At 41.4% G+C, this 23,542-nt stretch overlaps 1 protein-coding gene across 4 annotated transcripts in view; it reads right to left on the bottom strand.

The window, feature by feature from the left end:
• Positions 1–23,542, bottom strand: part of SMAD1 (SMAD family member 1) — an 83,121-nt gene that overhangs the window by 48,616 nt on the left and 10,963 nt on the right. Inside the window, exon 2 of one of the 4 annotated variants that reach the window (XM_070386603.1) lies at positions 3,567–3,786. The exons of 2 other annotated variants lie outside the window; for them this stretch is intronic. The gene's annotated coding sequence lies outside the window, so the exon portion shown is untranslated. Of the gene's footprint in view, positions 1–3,243; positions 3,533–3,566; positions 3,787–23,542 lie in introns of those variants that run through there. One more of the 4 variants, XM_070386604.1, reaches the window with a different exon arrangement.

Below are 23,542 nucleotides of genomic sequence, written 5' to 3'. Positions count from 1 at the left end.
TTTATTTCAAAGTACACCTCAATCAACAAAAACTAAAAGCGACAAGACAAAGTAAAACTGTAACAGCCTTAACATCTGTTTTTCTTTTGCTCAAGTATCTCATGCTAAAAGAAAAGGTAGTTCATTCTATTTATACTAGATAAATGTAGCAACATTTTAGGGTCTTTATTCAGTAAATAAGTCTATGCCTTTGGACTATCAGGCAATTAAGGTAGGAAATTCATTCCCTGCTTTTTCAAATATGCTTTTTATTGACATGAAATGAATGAAGCACATGAGCACGTACTGTACTAAATACTTTAGTCAAGTTGTTTCATTTAAACCTTCCAGTTACTCTTCACTAGATAAAAATGCAAATGGCGAAAAAGATTAAAGATAACTTTGCACCAACTCCAGCTAAGATTGAGTAGCAGGTATCCAATCAACCTCCTCCCCAAACAACTATAAAAGGTGAATAAAATACAAATGAATAAATCGAGGTGGGGGTGAAGCCCAACTTTTTAAAGGCATCAATGAGCAATCAAAGTACTCAGGACACGAGGGGCCACATATGGAAAGATGTGAAAAGTGATGAAGTGATAAGCTGAACATTCTTCACTGCTTTTCTTCTCAAGGCATTTGCCAAAGCTACGTTGTAAGAAGCCAAGTAGAAAGAAGCTAAAAGACCAAGCAGAGATTTCAGGAGTCTCATAGTGTTGAGGAGAGCCCCCCTCCAAAAAAAAAAAACAGAGTTGAGGGCCTGCCAAGAAGGAGAAATTCTGGTAAACATGCCAGGTTTTCCGCTGAGACCCTTGGAGAGGTATGCCCTAGTGCAAGGGCTAAACTGAAATGGACAGTGTTTAGAAACACAGCCTAGGATCATCTTAGTACTAGACTAGATCAAGATGAAAGAAAATGAGGAGAGAAAAACTGTGAGAGAGGACATATGCATATTGAAAGTTACTGGCCAAAGGCTTTCCAAAACTGGCAACAGACATCTAGCCACAGATTCACGAAGCCTTATAAGTCCCAAGAAGGAGAAATAGAAAGAAATCCACAAGTTTTAATGTGTCATATTATGGTATAATTGCTGAAAACCTACAACAAAAATCTTTAAAAAGACACAATACTTTCAAATGAGTACAATAAGCATGACAGCTGACATTTCAACGGGAACAATGAAAACAAAACTACAGTAAAATGGTATCTTTAGCATGCCGAATGCAATAAATAGCTGGTAACTCAGAACGCTACACTTAGTGGGGAAAAAATCATTCAAAAATGATTGTGAAATAAAAGTGCTTTACAACAAACAAAATCTGAAATAACTGGCTTCCAGGAGGAATTCTCAAGCACAAGGGAAAAGCAAGAAATTGCGGGAAAGAACGAAGAGTTCCATAAGGGTACTGACTTTACAAAACAATTAGAGGAACATCTTGTGGTGTTTAAAATACAGAATTAAAATGCATAACAAAAAAGCAGAAGGGATCCATGAATTTAGAGTTCTAAGGTCCTTATACTACCCAGGCAATGCTAAAACATTAAACTATTAGTACTGATATAAATTATGAATTCCTATCATAATAAAGCAACCACTGAAAGAATAATTTAAAAGCAATAAAAAGGTAATAGAGGAATTAAAAATATGGAATTCTATTTAAAGATATGATTAACCAAAAAAACCTCAGAACAAAAAGGAGTACATAATAGGTGGGTCAAATAGAAAACAGTAAGATTCAGATATAATCCTCAACGTCTCAAGAATTACTTACAAATCAAGAGACTAAATGAGCCAAATGAAAATATATAGTGTACTTACAAGAGACACATATCAAATACAAGGGCAGAGAAAAGTTGAAAGAAAAAGAATGGAAAGAACTGTACTGTGCATATTCTAAACAAAAAAGTTCACAGAGCTATCAAATCAGACAAAAGAGACTTCAAAGAAAGAAGTATCACCAAGGATAAAAGAGGGACATTTCATAATGTTAAAAGAGGTGCTCTACCATGAATATATCACAATCCTAATTTTTTAATCCAAGCAGTAACGGTTTCAAAATACATAAAATAGAAACTGACATAGTTAAAATGACAAACAGTCTTGGTGGGAGATCAACATAGTAAATGACAAAACAAGCCAATGAAAATTGACAGATATAGGAGATTGTATGTTTAAAAACTTGACTCAATTCATGTATGCACCCAGCAACTGCACCACACATAGCACTTTAAAAAACACATGACCATATAATGGGCCGTTACGCAAATCTCAACAAATATCAAAGGGATAAAACTATACAGAATATGCTCTTTGATCATCATACAACTAAGAATAAATGCCCAAATACTGTTATTGAAAAGAATTACACTTCTTTGACCTGTGAGTCACAGAAGAAAATATAGGGGAAATTAGAAAGTATTTTAAATGGGATGATTATAAAAATCTGACACATCAAACTTGTAGGATGTGGCTCAATCCATGCTTAGAGGGAAGTTTATAATCTTAAGTGCATATATTAGAAAATAAAAGCAGCTGAAAACTAATTTTCTATGTATCTACCAAAAGAAAAAGAAAGGAACAGCAAATTAAACCCAAAGACAGTAAAAGGAAATGAGAGCAAAAATTAAATATATCTATATATATAAAATAGGAAAATAAAATCAAAGTTGGCTCTTTGAAAATACTAATAAAACCAGATATTCCTCTAGCAAAACTAATCAATAAAAGAAAAGGCACAGATTACCCGTAACAGGAATAAAAGGGGGAAAGCATTACTGATTCTGAGAACTGAAAGGGATATTTATGATGGACTGCTGTCACAGCAAACTGCACATGCCAACAGTTACTTCCTCACTGGAGGAAAAAGGAATTCTATCTGACTGTCTTCTGTCTTTGGAGCAGAGCCCTATACCTGGCACACATCAGAGTCTCAATAAATGTTTGATGAATGATTTAGCTCCCTGAAGGAATTAGAAGGCCAAGGGTGGAGCTTTACTTAATAGGCTACAGGGACTCAGTTGTTCCCTTCTGTAAAGAGTTTTACTCAGATTTATCAGTTCTTTGAAAGTGGCATTATTTTTGTCTAACAATAAAAGAGAAAACAAAACACTATGCTATCATCAAGAGTCACACTTGGTCAGAGTGTACCTCCTGAAATAATTGTTTACTTTTACTAAAGGTTAATTGTGCAAAAGAACGAGAAAGACAACTTTTTTTCCTTGTCCTCTAGTAACAATTTATCAACAGAATACATTTCTCCTTACCCTGTATGTCCTCTTCTTCAACTCCAAAAGCTGCGTTTTTATATTTCAGTCAATAGTTTTCAAATTGAGGGGGTGAGTTTCTATCAAAATCACTTGGGGCTATTTTAAACTCTAGAACTGATGGATTTATCATAGAAGGTGTGTGTGTGGCGGTGGAGGTGGGGGTTGAGGACCACAATTTCAGACCTTTGCTTTAACTACTGGAATCGACATTCATTCAACGAAGTTGCACTGAGTGCCTGCTAAGTACTTTGGCTACCCCACTGAGGCCAGAGACAAAGATGCTCCATCCTGAAGAGCCACTGTGTTAACAGTGAACTCACGGTTAGCGAACTGGCTCCCCGTATGCCAAGTTCAAGGACTGTGCTGAGCAGTCTTGAGGCAAGTGCAGGTCTCAGCAGGAAAGGAGTTCCACGAGTAGAACAAGGTGAACTCTGAGTGCAGGAACAGAAGAGGCGGCCCCTGTACTGCGCATGTGCCAACCAAGAACCAACCACCACGCTGTGTCACAAAAGCTCTACCGCAGGGAAAAACGATGCACGACTATACATAAAAGCAGAAAAGGAGAGAAGAAAAGGAAGGAACAATTAATTCCAGGGATTTCAGGAAGTTTTTCCAAAGAAGAAATATCATTACAGGATGAGCAGAATTTTGCAAAACAATAGAACTAATATTTGGAGTCATCATTACATGAGAGACACTGTTCCCTTTATTACCTAGTTTAAACTTTGTGACAAAGCCTCTTTAAGGAGCATTCTGTTTTCCTTACTATGCTATGGTATGCTAAGTCACGTCAGTCGTGTCCGACTCTGTGCGACCCCATAGACGACAGCCCACCAGGCTCCCCCGTCCCTGGGATTCTCCAGGCAAGAACACTGGAGTGGGTTGCCATTTCCTTCTCCAGTGCATGAAAGTGAGAAGAGAAAGTGAAGTCGCTCAGTCGTGTCCGACTCTTAGCGACCCCATGGACTGCAGCTTACCAGGCTCCTCCGTCCATGGGATTTTCCAAGCAAGAGTACTGGAGTGGGGTGCCATTGCCTTCTCCGTTCCTTACTATACAGGTAAGGAAAGTGAAATACAGAAAAGTTAATTAATTTGTTCAAGGTTTATGTGCACGGTTTTAAGTGGTGGGGCCAGAGAGGGAACCCATGTTTCTGGCTCTAGAGCCTCAATTTTTAAACCACTTTTCTAAATTGGTAGTTCTAACAGACATCAGGGAAATGCTAGGGTTCAAGGATGATGTAGATGATACAAGGCTGATAAGGGCGGGGCAAGACTGTGAAGGGCCTGTGATACCTATTATCCCGTGGGCAAACGGAAGGTTTTAAATCAGAGCACCAGTGTGTTTAGATTCATGTTTTAGAAAGACAGCTAAGGTGACATCCTCAATATAGAAGGCCTCTCCGCCCAGGGAACAAAAACAACATCAAAAAACTGAATCACAACATTGTTAATCAGGTCACTCACTCAGCTGTGTTCGACTCTCTGTGACCCCATGAACTGCAGCACACCAGGCCTCCCTGTAAAGTAACAACAACAACAACAAACCCTGCTACTGCCTCCAAACACTGTTGGGGCCAATTGTTGGGGGCGGGGGGTTGATGCCACTAAAAATATTAAGAAATTAAAAAATGACAAGATCATAAACTCTTGCATGTAAATGTGCATATGAAACAAAACACAGGTTGATGACTGATTTTTGCCTCCTTGGGTTAAGCACTTTTTTTTATATTCAAGTGAAACAAGTAACCCACCTCCCATCAGGAACTCAAGAGTCCATGACACGATGGCCTTGGCAAGACAACTCATTTTTTTCTGCCCCTTTTGGTACTTCCTGCTTTAGTTTATGTCAAGAGCTAAGTGGCCTTATCAGTTTAAAGCGCAAAATAAAAACATGAGTCAGCAAACAGAGATTTCCTTCCCTCTTCTCCAAATACAAACATTTCACACTGACAAAGAAGAAAAAGCACTTCAACTGGTAAAGAACCCCCAAGAAGTCTTAAAAAAAGGGTGAGATTTGTTCCAGTAGCTTCACTTCTAGAAATGAACACTAAGGAAATATTCTGCACTGAAAATGTAAAACTGTTTTTGCACGATGATTTTCATCAGAGTATTCTTTACTGTAAGGAAAAAAAATGAATATCTAAAAATTGGAAAATAGTTAAGGAAGCTGTAGTATAGCCCACTCAAAAGAATATTATGTAGTCCTTAAAAATTATGTTCATAAAAATGATAACTTGGAAAAAACCCTAAGCAGAATACAAAACTGTGTATATAGCTTGAACAACTATGTAAATATATTATTTAACAGTGGCTGGGTTTGGAAGGTTAAGTCTCTCTCGTTCCTACTTGTTAAAACTTTTCAGACATTCTTTAATGAAAATCTGTAACTTTAAAAAATTTAAAAAGCCTCTATACAAAAATATTTGCAAATGACACACAAAAAAACCCACCTCAATTCATTAATTCAAGCCACATACAAAGTCTACTTATAAATCAGATTAGACTTACAGTGTGACCCGATTTAGGACGTAATAAAAATGCAGTTTAAGACAGGCTTCTAAAGTCAGTACCTTTCCCTATGGAGTCTCACTCATGGAAAGGATTTCTATTGGCACTACCAGAACCAAATGCGAAAAATACGCTTATAATGCTCCTTTTGACATGGCTATCGAATTCTGCAACTTATGTGGTATTCCTTAACATGAAAAGAAAAAAAGCAAAAAGCTGTAAAATAACTTTAACTGCTGTGTGAACTTGCTCTACATTCAAAGGAACCCTCATTAGCCAATTGCACAAGGAGCATTTTCTTCATCTCTGCCTCATCTAGTGAAGAAACATGTAATTATCCAACTGTGTGAATATCAACAAAATACACTCTCTGCCATGCAATACCTCAGATCCCAGATTCCCACTGAAAGTTTTAAAGGAAAATTATTCTAATTTGTATCTGAAGATACGATAAAAAGACATGGGGGTGGGGTGGGGTAGGGGTTGGGGGCTACCAAGCACTACAAGCTACCAAGCACTACAAATCAAGAAAAGCACAAGAGGGGACAGATGATGGCCAGTCGCCCTCTGCAGCTTCAGACTAGTGCTGTTACAATCTGTGCACTGGCATGAATTCAGTGAACTAGACAAAATAAATGATCCCTTTAAATACTGAGGAATAACTGAATTGTTCAACAAAATCAGCATAAAATATGGGCTCCAAAAGCCACTGGGGGAAAGTATCAAAGACTCCTTCCAGGTACCTTAAAAAAAGTAGATAAATGGTCTATTGTCAGTGAAGCAAGAGACTCACCCCAGCCCCCAACCTCTTGTTCTTTGGTTCATTACTGTCTTAACTCTAATGGTAAAACATCAAGGCATAAAAATCAAAAGAATCAAGGAACTAAAAGTATGGGATATTGATTAACTTCGCTTTAGAACTGTTTAACCGTTGGATAAGTTACTTGAGAAAGAAGACAACTTTGTAAAGATTATCTTTCTCTGAAAAAGTCTGATCCATTTTGCTAGAGAAAGTACTTCCAAGTAACTAAATAAACTGCATGTGTATTTCCTGACTTATACCACCAGCTCTTCTTAAACTGATGATCTTGTGAAGAAACAGAAAAAGACTCCAGTTCTCAAAGAGCGACTGAGGGGCTTTTGAGAAATCATAAGCAAACTATATGATTCCTGTAGTTTAGTAGTTCTCATGTCTAAATTATTTCACCATACACCTCACTAGAATGCCATGGAAATGGGAAGTACCTCAGAGGTGTATTGCATAAAGTGACTGGCGGCAATATTAATTAGTACTGTAGAAAGGTGTTTTCTATCCTAACATCCAATTTTAGATAGGATTCAAGGTCCGATGAGAACTTTTACCTCCTGAGATACTTGAATTAAAACATCAAAAAGGGTCAAAAAGTGAACATACCAGGAAATCTGTAATGTAACTTTTCATTACTCCAAAATGGACTATTTTTTTTAACCTGCTTTATTTCATTTAGGTACTAATGTCAATGACATACTTCCTGCTCAGTCACGTCTGGCTCTTTGCGACCCCATAGGACCATATACTACCAGGCTCCTCTGTCCATGGGATTTTCCAGGCAGGAATACTGGAGTGGGTTGCCATTTCCTTCTCCATATATACTCCTAACCAAGAGCAGACTCCTCAAAACAAATGATGATTCCCAAGAAGGATAAAACAGACACCCAAACATTCCTGACACTCATAGAAACCACAGAATCACAGACTGGACACTACAGATTTGGGTTGAAAATGCTTAAAAAGATGAAGGCCCGCAAAGAAAAATATTCCAGAGACTCAATGCTAGCATATATTTTAAAACATAACGAGCAACCCATTTAAGCCAAGAATCCAAGAACTGTCATGAGCTTTGCTGGGAAGAGTATGATGGAGAATTCACAGAAAGAAGGGGAGAACCATACCAAACAGGCCTAAATAAAATTAGGCTACAGAATTAATGAAAAGTTATGAAGAATTGGGAAACTACAAGCTTTGGATAAAGCTAAAATACCTATTACTTCAAAGCAGAACCAAAGACACCCCACAGACTGCCTGAACAGGAAGGCTGAAGCCACACACACACTCACATTTCCAGCTGGAAAATCAACCCTAGGAAGGGGACCAGGAAAACCAGTAATGAAGACAGGCAGAGAGAGTACTCTGGGAACAGACAGGATACAACCGGAGCAGCACCAACTCCAAACAGCTCTGAATAAAAGCATCATGGAGCATCGATCACACAGCTCCTTAAGGAAAATGCTACACCATCATCTACTCTTAAGGCAAGGGGGAGGAAAATAAAGTTCTACACAAGTACAATGACATCCCAATCAGGAAAAAGAGAGAGAGAGACGGGTTTTCTCTAGCTATCTCAGTCTCAGAAAGACCCCAAAGTAACAATGATCTGTGATCTGATTTCAACAAATCATCTGTTCAAATGTTTCCTTTTCCCGGTTATTCCAACTAGGAACTCACGTGGTTTTTGAGATACTTGTCCTGTAAGTCCCTCTGCATTTCTTTTTCTTATATCAAACAAGAAGTTAGCCCTCAACTTTCATTCAACATTTCCCAATTCCAAACAGGTCAAACGCAGCTAAATAAAGCTTGCCACTAATCAAAAGGAAGGGAAAAAAATCTAGAACAAGAAATGTTCTTGTTTAGATGACTAAAACCTATCTCTTCGACAGACTTGAAAGCACTTTTTAAACCACCTACTTCTTTGCTCAGAAGTTGGGCTAAAAGGAACTCTACCTTGACTGAGTCCTTAGGGGGGAAATACATATACGAGTGTGTATATATATGTGGGTGTGTATATATCTATAAGCTATAAATATACGTATTTATAGCTCCTATACAAGAAAGCAACATGAATGCCCACTGCAGCTCACAGAGGAATCCTGCTGGTCTTGGAGCAGCAGCAATGCCCTATTGGCACAAACACCCAGAAAAGTGAAGGTTGCTTAGCCGTGGCCGACTCTTTGCGACCCCACAGACTATACAGTCCATGGAATTCTCCAGGCCAGGATACTGGAGTGGGTAGTCTTTCCCTTCTCCAGGGCATCTTTCCAACCCAGGGATGGAACCCAGGTCTCCTGCATTGCAGGCGGATTCTTTACCAGCTGAGCCTCCAGGGAAGCCCAAACACCCAGAAGACAGACTTCAACTTTCCTGAGTTTCTTATTCAGCCCGTTTCAGTTACTTCCAAACCCTTCCCCACTTTCTAAATGTGAGACTGATGACACAGAATAGCTAGTCTGCCTCTTTTTCATTAAAATTTTTTTCAGAGATTAATTTTCCAAATCTGGAGAAACTAGGGGGTGAAGGTGGAAGAGAGGACCAGCTCTTGAAAGCTAATTTTCATCATGCAATCATGCAGGTACTGGTGCCTTTAAAACACAGGCACCAACAGCCTCTCTTCCAGTCCCTTAGGTGTGATCTGAAGGACAAGCCAGCAAGAGCTGCTGAGATGTGGTCTCTCTCAATGGAGTGTTGAGTGTTAAGTGAGCGGGAATCATAGGAATCAAAAAGAAAAGGATGCACTTACCACCTGCCACTTGGAAGTTCACTGCAGGCTGTAATATTTCAGCCAAATGATTTCAAAAGTGGAGAAGGAAATGGCAACCCACTCCAGTGTTCTTGCCTGGAGAATCTCAGGGATGGCGGAACCTGGTGGGCTGCCGTCTATGGGGTCGCATAGAGTCGGACACGACTGAAGTGACTTAGCAGCAGCAGCAGCATCCTCTCAATGAAAAGGAATCAAGGACTTATGGATGTCACACTTAGATGTGTCTCTAATGACAGTGCTGTAGTTTACATATTCAATTGCACTAAGTATGCTATTCAATGTATGTTCATTGTGTTGGAAAATTCTTCAAGAACTCTTTCTGGTTCTGCTCTGCATACACAAGTGCTTCTATCCTGACAAATTCAGGCTGCCAATAGGGCACCTAGTCAATTTTTCTTAGTCACAGATAATCCCTGCAGAATAGTGTCAGTTTGGTTTTGTTTCACTAGATGATACTTGTTTAGTTAGGCAGATGCTTAAAGCAGAGTTTCCTTACTGTCCTCAACTTCAACCAAGAAACCTGGCTTATTTCTACATCTCCTTGCCACTTCCTCTAAAAGTTGTATACTGGAGTAGGTTGTCATTCCCTTCTCAAGAAGATCTTCCTGACCTAGGGATTGAACCCGGGTCTCCTGCATTGCAAGCAGATTCCTTACCATATGAGTTAAAGCGAAGTTTCTAAAAGTTGTACAGCATTCTTTAATCCCCCTGAATTCCCCTCCTCAAATTTATGCTTATAATGGAAAACTGTCCTTCTGTACGTGGTAAGCCTTTCAAGATATCCAGGTCCTAAGGTCTGTCTAGTCAAGGCTATGGTTTTTCCAGTAGTCATGTACGGATGTGAGAGTCAGACTGTGAAGAAAGCGCTGAAGAACTGATGCTTTTGAACTGTGGTGTTGGAGAAGACTCTTGAGAGTCCCTTGGACTGCAAGGAGATCCAACTAGCCCATTCTAAAGGAGATCAGTCCTGGATGTTCATTGGAAGGACTGATGCTAAAGCTGAAATTCCAATACTTTGGCCACATCATGAGAAGAGTTGACTCATTGGAAAAAGACTCTGATGCTGGGAGGGATTGGGGACAGGAGGAGAAGGGGATGACAGAGGATGAGATGGCTGGATGGCATCACCGACTCGACGGACATGAGTCTGGGTGAACTCCGGGAGTTGGTGATGGACAGGGAGGCCTGGCGTGCTGCAATTCATGGCGTCGCAGAGAGTCGGACACGACTGAGCGACTGAACTGAACTGAAAGACCTCACTCTGATAAATCTCATCTGTAGTCACCTCAACTCAAGAACTGTAGAGTTACTGGCTTGCAACTGCTTACGCCTCAAACACTGGAGACGGAAGAGCAGAGGCATTTTCAAACTTCACTGTCTGTCTATAAGAGGAAAAGGTCTGCAGTAGTTGTCTCTTAGAAAAAAATTCTTTTGAGTGTTTTAAGTTATCATAAAAGAGCAATTTTACAGCTTGCAAAGAGTGCTAAATGTGGTAAATTTCCATTAAGTGACCAGTTATGAATGATTCAATCATTAACAAATGGAAGAAACTATTTTAGTTGGGCTATTACCCTATGGAAGGATTGTATTGGTAGTTTTTACACTCATGTTGACCTTTTATACCAACTTTTCAAGATGCATATCATTATCTCCATTTTACTAATAAACCTAAGGGTCAGGGGTTAAGTAACTTTTTCCAGATCGTTTTCTAGTAAGCGGTAGATCTACAATTTAAACCAGAACAGATACTGAAGTCTATTCATCAGGTTAAAACAGTAAGGAATTCAAATACTAAATTCACAGATGAAAACGGAATAGGCCAGAGGAGGAAAAAAACTATCCTTTGTACTTAAAAAAAAAAAAAAAAAAAACCAACCCTGCTGTATTTCAGGTTTTGGAACGTTGCTCCTTCTCCAGCGATCTCACAGGTGCTGTTTATGACCACAAACACGCACATCTGTAGGGGTGAGTGACATACGCAAGGCAGGGCCGCCTGAGCCCTCTCCCTATATTTAGATCCTCCAGCTCTGCTCTTAATTGAGTCATTTAATCAGAACCCTCTAAAAGGGAAACACATCCATATTCATCACAGGCATCAAAGGAAACATCTTTACAAGTTATATCCTTTTACAAACCAACATGTGGTCTCACGCCACTCTCCCAATTGTTAACTCCTCCTCTGGGAAGAACGTGGAATTTTATTTCTTTTTATCACTTGAAAAAATCACTTCCCTCCTAATTCAGTAAAACTGGGTGGAGGCCACTTCCTCCACAGGTGAGAGAAATAAAACTTGTTGCTCTGTCATAGTCAGGAATTTTAAAGCGAACCACTGATTTCATGTGCTTGCGAAGCAGAAGCAAAAGGCAGGGCCAAAATCCAGCGGGAGAAATCAAGACCCAGTCTCCAGACTTTCAGATCAGATCCTCACCACGTTTCTGTCATTTTAAGACGTTTCTAAGTGAGAAAACAGGAGCTTCACTTGGAATGAAAAAAGGCAGGTCTAAAGGGAAGCTTTCCACTTAGCAGCTGCTCTTTGAATAAAACACCTCTGAGCCTCAATTTGCTTTTCCGTGAAATTTTGATTTCACCACCTACCCCACTGGGTTTGTTACCAGCCTTAAATAGGAATACATAAAATTGATCTGAAAATTCTAACATGCTGAGAAATGTAACACATTTACAGAGTGGGTTCACAGTAAGCTAATTTCAATATTCTGTTTACACAAACAAAAGTTTGTGTCTTAGTTTTTGTCTGTCCAGTGAAGTTTGAACTTTGTACAAAGAAAATGATAAAAAGAAAAGCTGATAACCACTGCAGTCATTTAGCTCATTTGACAAACTCCCAGAATGTATTAGATACTATTCTTTTTTTTTTTTTTTTTAATATTTATTTGGTTGCTCCAGGTCTTAGTTGCGGCATACAGGATCTGGTTCCCTGGCCAGGAATCAAACCGGGCCCCCTTTATTAGACACTATTCTAAGCACGGGGACACAGCACTGAATAAGAGGGAAAAAAACAGTTTAAATAAAAAAGTTCATGCCTTCCTGAGACCTACATTCTAGTGGTCAGGTCACCTCACTGAGAAGGTGATCTTCCAACAGAAGCCTAAAAAGGTGCGGGATGGAGCCAGTCTGAGGATGTACATGGCAAGCAGAGGGGGGGCAAGGAAGAGCAGAGGCCAAGAGGCAAGAATGTGCCTGAAATGATCCCAGGGCAGCACAGAGTCCAGCATGGCCCAGGTGGAGAGAGGGAAGGGAGAGGAGCAGACAGCAAAGCCACAGGACTCTGGAGCTTTTTTCCCTCTCAACTGCGCTGGGAGCAGAGATGCCAGTGTGGTCCCACCGCCAGCTTCCTGGGGTGACTATGGTGTGGCTGGGCTGAGAACAGGCTGAAAGGTGGGGGAGCAGGAGGAAGAGGCGTGGCAGAGTAGGAGGGAGTACGGAGACCAGTGAGGAAGCTACAGCAGTTGTTGCAGTTCAAGATGATAAAGGTTTGGATCAGTCCAGCAGAAATGGTCAGACCTTAGCTGCTGTGGTGGCTCAAATGGTAAAGAATCTGCCTGGGATGCAGAAGGTTGGGGTTCAATCCCTGGGTCATGAAGATCCCCTGGAAGAGGAAATGGCAACCGACTCCAGTATTCTTGCCTGGGAAATCCCATGGACCGGGGAGCCTGGAGAGCTATACAGTCCATGGAGTCATATGACTGAATGACTAACACATTCTGAAGTTATGGCTATGAACAAATACATTTTATGAAGAAAATACTTAACCACAAAGTTGGTGATGTCTGTTTAATTTTTAATTCTGGGACCTGTTAAAATCCCGTATCACAGCCCTATGAGATGGCGTACCTGAGGTGGAGTCAAAGGTCACCAAAGAAGTAGCTCAAGAATGATAATGGGAGGTAGAAAGGGAGTAGGTGTGTGTGAGTCAGTCATGTCTGATTCTGCGACCCCAGGAACTGAAGCCCAGCAGGCTTCTCTCAAGAATGATCATGGGAGGTAGAAAGGAAGGGGAGACGGGGAGAGATGGGGAGAGAGAGAGAGAGAGAGAGTGTGTGTGTGTGTGTGTGTGTGTCGCTCAGTCGTGTCTGACTCTGTGTGACTCCATGGACTGTAGCCCACCAGGCTCCTCTGTCCATGGGATTCTCCAGGCAAGAATACTGGAGTGGGTTGCCACTTCCTTCTCCAGGGGATCTTCCTGACCCAGGGATCAAGCCCATGTCTCCTGTGTCTCCCACACCGCAGGCAGATTCTTTACTGTCTGAGCCACTGAGGTAGCCCCAATGTTGGGAATAAGAACAGAAATCCTGCAGTGATGAGGGTGGAGGATGGGGAGTGAATAATAAGGAGGGGAAGCGTGGCACAGTCTGACGTGACAGTCAAAGCTGGGTGTTTCTATGGAGGATGCTGGAAGAACCGTCTGAAGGGGGCAGTGCGGAGACCCCCACTCCTGTAGACCCTGTGGTATGAGGGTTATGAGGGAACAGCCAGAGAAACAGCTCCCAGGGAAGCGGCATCCTCAGATGAGCATGATCTACGTTCAAGACCACTCACGTACTAAATAACCCAGAGGTCTAACAATAAGGGAATGAGTAACTTATAGTACACCCGACAATGATATTAACCGTTAAAAAAGTAGGGGGAGGACAGCCTTTCATGTCTAACATGGAAAAAAAAAACCACATGCTAATTGTTCAGTTAAAAAAAAAGCTGCAGAACACTACACACAGTACAATCTCATTTTAAAAACTCGAATAGAAACAAAACCTGTACATGTGAAATATACGTGTACCTTGAAAAGCCAGGAAAGAAACAAATCTGAACAAGCAGTTACTTTACGGAGTGAGCTGGTGGAGAGGAGAGGAGGTGAGCAGACCATTTTTACTTACAACCAATAACTGTTTCCAATTTTAAAACCCCAATAATAAAAACAAATAAAAACTGAAAGCAGGTTAAGAGATTTGTTCTACATGGCCCCAGAAGACAATATTATGACTAACAGGTGGCAAGATTTATATTTTTATAAAGAAAAAAAAAAACATTGAAAGTGTTTCTGTATAGAACAGAATTATCACTGAACTAGGATTTTCACAGAAATGTATTCCTATATATGGATTTGGGATATATGACCTAATTCTGGATGAACAGGATATTTGATGGGAATGTACTGTTTTATTAAGCAGTTCAACCACATGATCAAAAAACTCAATTTTACAAAATGGCATATTATAACAAAAAATAAGTTTCCTCCCCATTCCAGTCCCCTTCCATTAATAATTCAAATATCCTTCACATTTTTCAATGCATGAATTTTTTTTACCAAAGAAATGTTCTGTATTAATCAGATACCTCAAAAGCAATTCGGTCCTGTCCTTTCCCAGTATGTTAATCTGTTATTTGGAAGAATAAAATAACTCCTCAAAATCTAAGTTTACATAACCGCTGAAACAAACATGGAGATCAGCCAGATTTCACTCCGCTTCACAATCAATGACATCTTGTTTTCAACCTGCCAAAAACCCAAGCTGGACTAACAGGCCTTCAGGAGGAGAAACTGAGCAAAGAGCGGCCGCCCGCTTTACCCTTCAGCAAGAGCTCCCTCCAGCTAAGGGCAAAAAAGCAGCAGAAGCGCTTGTCTTTCATCGGGTTAGGGAAATGATGCCGTGGGTACGAGCAGGGGTCACCTACAGAATGAGGTGAGACCTGTACCCCAAACCTAGACCTCTTTCGCCTCAGGTCAGTTGTTTAGTCCAGTTCTACCTGTTAGCCTCCCCAGAGTCAGGTATTTACCAGTGGGGATGGAAAAGCCCAGTAAACAAAGTGCACTTGGAAGGCTTCCGAATGCAAGTTCTCCTCCTCCGTATGTTCAACTTTCTAAGCAACTTTACTCTCCACTAATTCACTATTTAACTGAAAAATTTTGTAAGGGCTTACATAAAGGTACAGTAGAAGAAAACTGGGCAGGCTACAGTTCCCAGCACCACCAAGCTCACAGTTGCTAAGTGGAGGGGAGGCGTGGAGGGTGGAAGAGCCACGCCATCAGGCTGACTGCGGTGAGAGTCACAGGACGTCTTCAGGCTCTGTGATTATCTAAGGGAGGGTGGACAAAAACCTGTGCCATTTCTTCACCACGACTCCATCTCCTGTGCACCCCAGGCTTTCTGTTACCTATCCTGATGCAGAAATCCAAACGAGTTTAAGCTATCAACCACGTGCATTAGTGGGGATGAACTACAGAATGGATAATCCAAAGCAGCCTTAATAAAAATTAACCATTACTTCTCAAATATGTATTATACTTTTGTCTAAGAAGTTTTTCATTCCTTAGCATATTCTGCTTATTACACTAATCATAACACTATTCTATACTCTTGAGAACATAGCAAATTCTAAAGAAATGCCCGTTCAAAATTCTAATATTGCTGTGGAAAATATATAGATGAGAGAGTTAACTATGGTTTTATTATAAAAACTTAAAAACCTATTCCGTCACAGAAATCACTCTAGTCCTCCTCTCGAAATTCATCCTACTGGCAGCAGTCTTTACAGAATATCTGAAATATCCCAGTTCGAGGACTCCATAAACTCTCACCACCCACTTCAAAGGGCTGTCAAGCCAGTGGTTCTATGGGAAACATCAGGCAAGAGTGTATCCATGGTCGCCGTCAATTTCCAACACAGCTCAAGTATTCAGAGAGAGCAAGAAAAGCCTTCTGCTATCACCACCACCACCACCACCACCACCACAATGAAGCACCAAGCAGTGTTCCAAGCACTTATACCTATTAACTCTCTTAATCCTTACAGGAATCCCATGACGTAAACACTGTTTCAGAGATGATGAAACCAAAGTGCAGAAAGGTTAAGGGCTTGCCAAGGCACCCCCTCCACCATCCTGCTTCTCCTGAATAACCTCCTCCTTTGTCTCATGCATAAAGGATGCATGAGACAAGCAAGGATTTGCTTACAGTTTTATTTTAATCCCTCTAGCTCCTTCCCACCCCAACTTTTGTTTTTGGTGTTGTCTTCCTTCTTGGTATCTTGCCACTTTCCTAGAACATGGAAAAACCAAGAGTTTTACCAGGGCAGCAAGTACGAGATGAAGTCCATTTTCATCTAAAGAGCCTAAAATAGGGATAAGAAGTTGTAACTCAACAAAGACACAAGGCAATTAGCACTATTACTTCACACTAACAGCCCACGTTATGTGTTTGAGTATTAATATTCTTTTCTTGTGATGAGTCTGCGGAACATTACAATTAAACTCCTCTTAAGAAATTCATTTTCTTTACATTCTCACTGATTATTCTCTTTTTTAAATCTAGTTTATTTTTACCAATTACTGTGTAGTCTTTTTTTTCTCTTTCATATGGCACTTTTTTATTGTGTGAAAATATACGAAACATACATTTTCATTTTAACCATTTTAAATGTGCACTTTAGTAGCATTAAGTATGTTCACACCATTATGCAACCATCACAATCATCATCTCCAGAACTTTTCAAGGTTTTTTCTTTTTTAAAAAAGAAGAAGTACAGGCTGTATTTTCTTATCCACTCCTAAAAGGGAAACACTTGGGCTATTTCAAACCTTTCCTTTATAAATGATGCTCTAAGAAATAACTTGGGCTTCCCTGGTAGCTCAGCGGGTAAAGAATCTACCTACAATGCAGGAGACCCTGGTTTGATTCCTGGGTCGGGAAGATCTGCTGAAGAACGGACAGGCTACCCATTCCAGTAATCTTAGGCTTCCTTGGTAGCTCAGCTGGTAAAGGATTCGCCTGCAATGCAGGAGACCTGGGTTTAATCCTTGGGTTGGGAAGATCGCCTGGAGAAGGGAAAGGCTACCCATTCATTCCAGGATTGTATAGTCCGTGGGGTCATAAAGAGTTGGACAGGACTGAGCAACTTTAACTTACTAAGAAATAACATTAAAAAAATAAGTTTTTAGTAGCCAGCCTCTGTTAAGATTGTAAAGTCTTTCATTCTGATTTTCTCAGAGATTGACTAAATTTTTTTTTTTAATGCTTTCTTCCAGTTTTACTTCAGGTCCTTTACTGAAAATATACACAAAACAGAACAAAAGTTACTGGCTCTTTTTTTTTTCATGAGGTTAACACTGTTCCATTCAAGTAAATGTAGAGATGGAAAATAATTAAAGGACTCTGCCAACTATCACATTTTATTCTAGAAAATACTAAGATATTCATTTTAATGGCTCATACACAGATGGCAGTCACAATGCTATCTAGAGAGAGGGGCAAAACACCGCACTCTCAACTCTGGAGGATCTGGGGGAGGGGATAAGGACACAGCCAACAGCAGACAGGTGTGGCAGCAACAGCGGTCAGGGACACAACCACTTCTGGGTCCCATCGGCCTCCTGGTCCCCTTGGTTCTCCCCTGGTCCAGGGTTTCTCACCCTCGGGCCACATCCCTGGCCTCTGCCCATGAGACGCTGGTGGTAACAGCCCTGCCCTCCCCACAGCTGTGAACGCCCAAGCGCTCGTGCGGCCTCGGCTCTCCTGCGGACGGCCTCCGCGGACGCCCTCCGCTCTCCTCCGGACGGACTCCGCGGACGGCCTCCGCTCTCCTCCAGACTAACTCCGCGGACGGCCTCTGCTCTCCTCTAACACTCCTCTCCTCTTTGTGAGCTCCTGGGGCCTCGGGTCCCAACCGCTGTCTTTATGAGCCCTCACCTCTAGACTCCAGCACACAAGGAATTGCTGATTCCTTCAAGAAGGGAAAAGGGGAAGCTTTCAAAGACACATAATTCTCTTTTCTCCTCAGAGGAAAAAAGGGGGTGGAAAACAGTAACCCTCAGAACTGCCTGGGGAGCATGGAGCACCAAGGATAGGTATTACCCGGCACCTAGCACTGCTGGGTATCAAGACATCGTTCGTACTCACAAGGGACCTACAACACGCCACAGGTCCTATTTCCTGACACGTATTTAAAGACATCAAAATGAAAAAATTCACTCAAAACTACCATGTGTCAAGCCGACAATTCTTAATGCTGCTTTAAGTTGAAACTCATCTGTGATGCTTTTTTTAAACCCTCCCTACCCTAACCCCCAAATCAGACCCCCTGGGATGGGCCCTGGTGTTTGTGCAGTGGCTGTCCTTCACAGGATTCTGATATGCAAAGTGAGAATCACTGGGCTAACACAAAAATCATAAAGACACGGTCCACATACCCTCAAGGAACACAGTCTATAAGCTGAATGAAAGTGAAGTGAAACTGTCAGTCGCTCCATCGTGTCCAACTCTTTGCAACCCACATGAGCTGTAGCCCGCCAGGCTCCTCTGTCCATGGAATTCTCCAGGTGAGAATACTGGAGTGGGTGGCCATTCTCTTTAAGATAACACTAATAAAAGTTATTAAAACAGAAGCGAACTACACAAGGTTTATGTTTTCCCCAAAGTTACAAGCTCTTGGTGCAAATCCTACATTTATGACTCCTTATGTCAACTTTATCAAGCTAAGAGAGACACTAACAACAGAAGTACAAATAAAAGACTCTCAAAAACTTGCTGAAAGAATCCATCCACTAAGCTGGAAGTGGGCAGGACACAGGAGTTCTATCAACTGCATCCAATTTCTTTCCAATCCCTTGATTCTAAAAGGCCTTCCCAATTACTGGAGTTACACCCTCAAAGATACAATAACATGAATAATGATGGCTTGTTATTCAACTTTTTGTATGATCATGAAGTGAAAGTGAAGTCGCTCAGTCGTGTCTGACTCATTGCAACCCTATGGACTGTAGTCCGCCAGGTTCCTCCATCCATGGGATTTCCCAGGCAAGAATACGGGAGTGGGTTGCCATTTTCTTCTCGAGGGGATCTTCCCAACCCAGGGATGGAACCTGGGTCTCCTGCATTGCAGGCAGACTCTTTACCCTCTGAGCCACCAAAGAATCATAGTCTCCTCTTATCGGTAGTTAAGACTGCTTCTGCAGGGAAAACACTGACTGAGATGCTGCTCTCTCCCTCCCCGAGACAGAACTCAGTGCTGGACGTGTGAAATACTTGCAGAATCGATTAACACCGGCTCAACAAAAAGCAGAACCATTCAGTGAGGGTGCACCTATTTTTAAAGGAGGCTTTCCTGGACTACAGATCAATATCTCAGCGCGCACAGCGTGACAAGACAGAAGTCTTCAGCGTTTCCATGCAAATAAACGCTATCAACACGGTTTGAATGCTGATCATTTCAACGATAATCAAGTTAATTTTGTTCACAGTTTAACAGACGACCATTTGAAACGAATCAAACGTTCTCTCGAGCTTGAACAAACTGAATAGAAGTCCTGAGCACACAACACGAACACTGGGGAAAGAAAGAGGTTGTTATTAATTATACCAGACTGCAAAGCCAGCAACGGACACAGCACAACAGGAAGCTCTAACAGATGGGACGGCAGAGGGCTGAAGGTGTAATTCCTACAGAGACACTCACTGCAGCGTTACCACTCCCTTTGCAAGGCTTCCCATAAAATTAAAGACACACTTTGATAAAATCAAAAGTCTCGGTGCCGGCATGGCTCTTCCCAACTTCGTTTAAAGAGTCTGAGGGATGTGCCTGCCTAATGCTTACCTATTCAAGCCCCCTGCTCTGAGTCACCAACCCCCAAAAGGACTTAGGAATGAAGAGGAAAGGCAACAGGCCCAGGGGTAAGCCTGTAGGTGAGATTCAAAAGCCTCCCCGCCCCCTGCCAAATGCTGAAATATTTGCAGATCATTTTAAAAGAAAGGAGATGGTGGGGCAGAAGATGCCAACAAATTCTCTTCTGTCCAGCGGCCGGGTAAAAACTGAATGCTGAGATAAGACTGAGTGTACTTCAGTTAGGTAAAGACCCCACCACCAACTGGTGTCACATGAAAAGCCTTTCTTACACCCACAATCTTAACTATAGTAAGTCCCCTACACACGAACCTTCAAGCTGCGGACATTCAAGATGCAAGTGTTCCCCTGCATGTCAGCTGTTGTACCTTACTACTGGACTTTTCAAAGTACTCTAAGATTAAAAATGGTTCCTTTATTATGTTTTTAATGTATTATTTATGTGAAAGGTATTATAAATCTATTACAGTACAGTACTACTATACAGCCGATTGTGTCAGTTGGGTCTACCTAGGCTAACTTTGTCCGACTTACCAACAAGCTGGACTTACGAATGGGCTCTCAGAACCTGTTTGTATGTAGGAGACTTACAGTATTACCTTTAAGAGACAATTAAATGCTGATGCCTAACTTGAAATTTTTTTCACTTTATACAAGGCTTTACTATGTGAGGGAACTTGTTATTTTTAATACCTTATGAGCCAGTCTAGCTCAATAATCACAACCATGTTTCAAGACCATCGCTGTGTCTCTCATGAAAAAGAAGACACTGTAATGAATCAAATCTAATACCACGACTCAGCGGGGAGAGAAAGGCCCATCTCGCTATGCTCTATGAAGCACTGGCATCCTTAAGGTGCACTGATCATGCCAGCTGACTGAGAAACTGCCTGGAACTGGCAGCCCCGAAGTGCTGGGAACACCTCACGTGCTAACAAGGAGACTCCGAGCCCGAAGTCATGAGGGGCGTGGGGCAACATTAAGGAAATGGGATGGAGCTGACTTGTCTCTTAAAACGCCAACCTAGATTTATCAGGTACCTCTTTGTACTCCTGCTTCTCTCAGGGGGCAGGAAAATTTTGGCTTCCTTTCCTTCAGTGAGAAAAGCGCAGTTTCCCCAGACTGATCCTTCCTGGTCCACAAGAATGATACCGTCAAGTAAAAGAGAAGACGCTGTCCCCATTCCAATGAAGAGTCTCATCCAGGACACAGCAGAACATCTCATGCTATTAGTTTGCATTTGTCTGTGAATTGCTTGCTCATGCCCTTTACCAACTTTATCAGAATTTATTTATCTTTTTATTGAGGCATAGTTAGTTAATAGTGTTTCAGGTGTACAGCAGAATTATTTTGATTATATTCTTTTTAGATTCTTTTCCATTATAAACTGGGCTTCCCCGGTGGCTCAGATGGTAATGAATCCACCTGCAATGCAGGAGACCTGGGTTCAATCCCTGGATCGGGAAGATCCCCTGGAGAAGGGAATGGCTACCCACTCCCTTTTGCCCGGAGTACTTTTGCCCGGAGAATTCCACGGACAGAGAAGCCTGGCCGACTACAGTCTGCTAAGAGCCAACTCACTGGCAAAGAGGACAGCAGAGGTTGAGATGGTTAGATAGTATCACCAACTCAATGGATGTGAATCTGAGCAAACTCTGGGAGATAGTGAAGGACGGGGAAGCCTGGTGTGCTGCCGTCCATGGGGTCACAAGTGTCAGACATGATTTAGAGACTGAACAGCAACAAACCAGTACGAACTATACCAAGATATTAAATACAGCTCCCCGTGCTATACAGTGGGCCCCTGCTGATTATTTTATATACAGTAGTGTGTATCTGTTAACCCCAAATCGCTAATTTATCCCTCCCTCACTTTCCCCTTTGGAAACCATAAGTTTATTTTCTGTCTGTGAGTCTGTTTCTCTTCTGCAGTTAAGGCCACTGTATTATGTTCTTAGATTCCACATATAAATAACATCCTATGATATTTGTCTTTGTCTGTCTGACTTGACTTGGTATGATACTCTCTGGATACATGTACCAATTTTCTGCAGGGGTCTATTTCCTATTGATTTAAAACGTTTCTTACAAAGAAAAGTAACTTGCTGCAGATTTGAAAGGTTGTGTTTTTGTGTGTGCTCATTCATGAATGTGTGCTTGGTCACACAGATGTTCAATGTATAAACTTTTCCTTTATGGTTTCTGCCTTTGAAGCCATGATGAGAAAGAAGAGCTCTATAGGTAGCTATTAATACTACCCTTCCACTATCTTTTGAAAATGACAATCAATTCACTTAATCAATGACTATCAAGAATCAATCCCCTCCTTCCATTCTGACATTATGACAAGAATCCATGCCAGAAGTTTTCTGCACTGAGTATGTATTCTCTGATTCAAAAAAAAATTTTTTTAACACTGATGAACACTGTAAGAAAAGCACAAAGATAAATTCAGAATACTTTTAAAAGCTCTGGGCAACTTAAACAGCTTTTAATAATCATCAAAGGAGATTCTTTGCTTAATTCAATTACTATACTTTTCTTAAAAAGATTTATCTGGAATTGTCAGGGAAACACGTGCTCTACAAATTCCCAAACCTGATATTTTACAATTTCATTTATTGGGATTCTCATTGCTTAACCCTTTTCAATTCATTTAATGCATTAGATGCCTTAGAACCTGTGACCCCTTATCTAGACTGGATTCGATATTGCTCTCGTTAACATTCTAGACTCCAAAATCACATTGCCTCTTACAAATGAACACTAACATTTTCTGAATGCTCACTACGTGCCAGGTCCCAGGCTAAGTCCTTCATGTATTCTTTACGTCACTGACGGCAAGATGCACCCGCTTCAAACCAGAAAATTTACAATCAATGGTATGTGGTCCCCACATGATGGTTTTTTCCTCAGCAGCATATGAAATAACATCTTATGACTAGCAGCATCTTGGATGAAATATGGAAGGATAACTCATCTTACTATATCAATCCTGAGGCTGCGACTACTGTCTCTGTTTTTCAGATGAGGAAACTTGACATTCAAAAGTTAATGGTAGCTTTCTCAAAGCTTAAAAAAAAAAAAAAAAAGGTAAGTAAATGCTAGGAGCATGGACTTAAACCCAGGCGACCTGACTCCAACGCCTCATTTCCTAACCTGTTTGCTCTCCCTAGGCCAGAGTCATCTCTGCCAGCATTCCTCTTCAACCTTACTTTCAGGCCACCAAGTTGTATCAACATGAAAAAGCAACAATTACTAGTCCGCTCTACAGCCACATCAAGCTTTACCCCAGGCTTCCCCGGGCTGTTCAAACTTTAAGTTCTCCATAGACTTCCTAGCATGCCACCGATGACGGTTATTCCCAAATGTCTCCATTATTCTCACACTTTCAGTACCGTTTTCTGATCCTCCACGCCCGCTCACTATCCCAGTGGAGGGACTGACCTATCTCCTCCACTACTGGGGAAACCAGCGCAAGCTGGCATGAGCGCCGCCATCTGCTTCCCTCTCTTCTATGGACCCCAATCTGACTCTTCCGCAGTCTCCCTCCTTACCATGACTGTGGTTTCGTCACCGT

This window comes from Bos mutus, chromosome 17 (assembly GCF_027580195.1).
Source record: "Bos mutus isolate GX-2022 chromosome 17, NWIPB_WYAK_1.1, whole genome shotgun sequence".
In the NCBI taxonomy this organism is placed as follows: Eukaryota; Metazoa; Chordata; class Mammalia; order Artiodactyla; family Bovidae; genus Bos; species Bos mutus.
This window is presented reverse-complemented; position numbering and strand designations above follow the sequence as displayed.